Source organism: Theobroma cacao, chromosome 6 (assembly GCF_000208745.1).
Source record: "Theobroma cacao cultivar B97-61/B2 chromosome 6, Criollo_cocoa_genome_V2, whole genome shotgun sequence".
Classification (NCBI taxonomy): domain Eukaryota; kingdom Viridiplantae; phylum Streptophyta; class Magnoliopsida; order Malvales; family Malvaceae; genus Theobroma; species Theobroma cacao.
Window position 1 is genome coordinate 9,849,162 of NC_030855.1, and position 4,479 is coordinate 9,853,640.

Consider the following 4,479-nt stretch of genomic DNA (forward strand, 5'->3'; position numbering starts at 1 on the left):
CCATTTCAGGTTCAGTATAGACTGTAGATAGCTGATCTCATCGAGGACTACAGTGGGATCTGCATTTTCCAAACCGTAGGTTCAAAGTCCTCTTTACTTTTGTTTATTCGGGGGCACTCTTGTTATTGTAAATTAAATTAAATATTTTGGCTTACTGTATTTAAGTATGTATAAATTTATTTAGCTTTTACGCTATAAAAATTATTCACGTATAACTCTATAAATATTGTTTTATAAGAAAATAGAATATTTTACTTAATATTTCTTTTATTTTCTTATTATATTCAAATAACCATAATTTCGTTTTAAAGGAAGATTTTAGACTTTTAAACTCATTTTGAATATGAATTATGTGTTTTGTACTTGTATATTACGTTTTAGCCAGTTTCAAAATTTTTGAGAAAAAATGACCAAAATACCCCTGTGAGACAAAAATTAATATTTTATTTTATTTGTTTAAAGTTGGAAACAACTTAAAATCTTTTAGAACATGATATTTGACAATGGTTGCTCACAAGGGAACGAAAAAACTAATAGTAAAGCCTTGTGGGGTTTCGAGTTGACATTTCGGGCAATGAGTGTCTACCGGGACACCGCGACGGTTGTCACGGGCTGGAGGGGAGTACCGGGTCATGACATAAGGCTCGATAAATGTGATCATCACCATGTTGTGGACATATGGAAATATAGAGACATGATGGTCTCATTATGGAAATATGTTCCATCCAAGGAATGAGTTTCGAATGTCGAACTAACTTGGGGATAAGTGGAGTCCGATATCCCTATGACTATGTTCGTGCCTCATGGACGGTGGTAAGTAGGGGCAATGGTTGAAATCTCACTTATGATTTTACCTGTTATGTACGATGCCATCCATCGGGAGATTACTTTGGATGATGATTGTGATATCACTTGTGGAGAACACTCAGGGTGATGCAGTCCTTTGGGATATTGCCCCGGACAAGGATTGTGATGCTGTCCGTGGAAAGATTGCTCTAGACGATGACTTTGATATTCTGCTAGATGCTTTGGCACTGGGGGTGATTTGTTTTTCCACCGGCTAGCCATTGTGCATGATTTGTTGATGTCTAGGGGAGGACCACTCAAAGATTATGTTTTGATTTATGTGAGATATGATACAACCTCGATTAAGCCAAGTGCAATTTAATATGAAACTCTGACAACTAGAGTGTGTTGTGGAGCATGATTTATATGACTTCAAAAATAAGCCTAGTATTATATATGATGTACTTTGGAGACTTTAGAGATGATGATATACCTCTATTGGAGACCTTAAGGAGGATGGCATGCCCCTATAGTTGGAGATGGTTGTTAGAACATTTGGTTGCACCGAGAGTGCAATATTTTATATATGTTTATATATATGTATATGACTTTATTATGTGAGCCACTTATTAAGTATCATAGTACTCACCCACTTTGTACCATGTGTAGATAAATAGGTCACTAAATAAAGCATGGCAAGGGTTGTTTATTGACATACCAATTTTGGCATTTGGTAGGTTCCCCACCTTGGTCACTCTGCTGGATTGGGTCCATATTAGCTTCCGCACTAGAAATGTTAAGTTTAGAAAGCATCATACTTTGAATATTGTAGGCACTAAGTGCTATGTGATAGTGTCCTAGGGGTTGTTATGTATGAACTCGCCTTAAACGGTCAATGTATAACCCTATGGTGAATGTTGGATTGTGCCAGGGACGGTGTGATGTGTTGAATTTAAATTGTATTGATGAATATGATGTATAGCATCCCCTAGCTATGTGATATATAGTTTTGAATATTGAGGTGTCACAGCCCAATTTTTAGGCCATGACCAATGTATAGGCCAAATGGACATAGCCCACTAAGCCCAAGCAAGCCTCTTTATGTAATCTCGATCGTCATTTCAACAATCATTCCTAAAGTCACATTTCGTAATTCTCAACTATAAAAATATTCAGTGATATACTATGGTAATCAAATACTTACATTTAGATCATCCAAAATAACATCACCCATTGTCAACTCATAGTGGCATCATCAATCAAAATATACACATATTGTTTATATTATGAATCTTAGTGATTTACATCACGCGTACGCATACACAGGTAAAAGACTCTTGACTACTAGCGGAGTGACTTTGGGTGAAGTTACAACTACTGAATGCCATGGTACTTGTCACGACTCGGAACTTCAATTGAGCCCGTGACAACCGCCGCGAAGCCTCGACAGACATTCTTCCCCCGAATGCCTTTCGAGACCTCGCAAGGCTTTTGTATCAGTTTTTCCATTCCTCTTTCTTTTTTCTTTCTTTTTTTTTGAATAATAAAATAAAATAAAAATATTAATTAAAATAATCTATTTTAATGTAAAACAATATATATATATATATATATATATTTGAAACATCAAAAATTAATTTTCTGCACATAAAAACAAAATAAATTTATACATACTGTAATATAGAAAACTGGAGTATGCAATTTAAATTACAATGACACGTGGGCCCCCAAATAACTGAGAAGGTTTAAGTCTATAACCTTGCTTTCTAGGATGCAACTCCGAAATTTACTTCTCGATGCAATTGACAGTCTACTGCCTATTCTGAGCCTGAAAAATGTATAGGAAGAAGGGGTGAGATTATAAAATCCCAGTGAGTAGACAGACATCATCAAAATAATCTAAAGCCGAGTAATAGGAGACAATTAAAATAATTCATCCCAACCCATATAAATAATTGGATTTCATCCAATTACTCAACATGGCTTATGCACTTTTCAAAAACTTGGCCCTTGCCAAAAATCCATTCTCGGGGATACCCCGCGAAGGCATCTTACCGAGACCGCCAAGGCTGTTTATTGTCACACACACAAACACATTTCACCTCTGACAACACAGCCGTTCCTTGGCGTTGGCTGAGTCCCAATTTCACGTGGTGGCCAGCGTGAAGTGTACTCAAATCCTACCTCGGGAGTTATCCTACGCGCCTCTCCAATCGAGGTAAGCTCAATAATTGGGAACCGTGCCCCTCTAATTAGGCTGGCCCACGGAACCCCCGTCACTGCAGTGCCCACTTTATAATCCACCAACCAATAAAATCACAATAGTATGACATGGCTCACTTAACACATTCAAGGCAAATCAAAGCAGTTCACATATTCTTTAAATCATAAAAATAACCAGTCATACCCATATTTATCATAAGCCATTTAATGTAAAATCATGGATAAACAACACAATCATAGTATAGGTCTCCAATTACTCTATTTTTGAAATCATTATTAAATTTTCAAAAATTTTATAAAATTATTTTATAAAATCTCATTTTCCCATAAAACACAATAATTTTCCAATTAAACCATTTTTCCATAAAATCACACAATTAAATAAATCTACTCTAGATAATTAAGACGATAGTAAGTTTACTCACTGTACTAGGAGTAGATATACTCCTATTCTCGGTCCTCGGGTGTAGTCTTTTACCCGTATCAGATAGCTCACCACCTATCCACAATACATGACACAAAAAATTCAATAATTTGTGTCAAATCAATATATATTATTTCAGGCTCTTATCCATGCGTATGCACTAGATAGGGTGTGAAATGTTTGGACAATCGCTTAATCACAGTGTCCGACCTAACTCGCCTATACACGGTGTAAATTTCTAAAATCTCCAATTCAACTCCAATTCCATCCATTTCAATTTCAATTATCCAATTATATCCACAATACCTCAATGACTGTGAATGTGGTCCAATTTATCAGTTCGGACCACAAATTACGCTTTTACCCCTAGTGGGTAAAAATTTCAATTTTTTTGCACCAAAAATTCCCATTTAATTTCCAACCTCATAATTCATCATTTTTCCATCTAATTCTCTTAAAATAAAGTCAACCTCATCCTCACACACCATTGGCTAGATTCGGCCTAGAGAAATTCATGGAGAAAATGAATATTTTTCTTGTTGTTTTACTCATAAACATGCTAAACTAACACTAAACACTAACATAGTTCAAAATCAAATTAATCTAACAACTTTCTCTCTCTAAACCCATATGATCAGATTTGAATCCATCATCAAAACACATAATTTAACCATGGAAAATAAGGAGAAATGCATGGAAATGATAAATCTTAAGCTAAGCTTGAAAAATCATACCTTTAAACACTTGATTCCTTGAAAAATCACACTTTTTCTTTGAATTTTCTCACTCTAGGGTTTGTTCTTATTTCTCTCTCTCTCCTGCTGGTTTTGGCTGACCATCCCAATGAAGAATTCTGGAATTTTCAAGCCTTTTAATAGGCTTAATAAAATATTATTATTTTATTGACCTTTTGAATATTTTATTATTTTATTTTTTTCTAGCCATCTTTTTGACTTTCTTTTTCTACCACTCAATCCTCTTCACTTATCCATGTTTTCCATGAAATTTCTAGACTTTTCTAAAGTTTTGGTGGAGTAAATTTTTAA

The 4,479-nt window shown here is 35.1% G+C and overlaps 1 long non-coding RNA gene across 1 annotated transcript; it reads right to left on the reverse strand.

Moving 5' to 3' along the window:
* LOC108662546 lies at nucleotides 2,574-4,209 on the reverse strand. Its single transcript, XR_001928428.1, has 3 exons — nucleotides 4,168-4,209; nucleotides 3,435-3,508; nucleotides 2,574-2,614 (listed from the first exon to the last, which is right to left on the reverse strand). It is a non-coding gene; the product is annotated as an uncharacterized LOC108662546 (long non-coding RNA).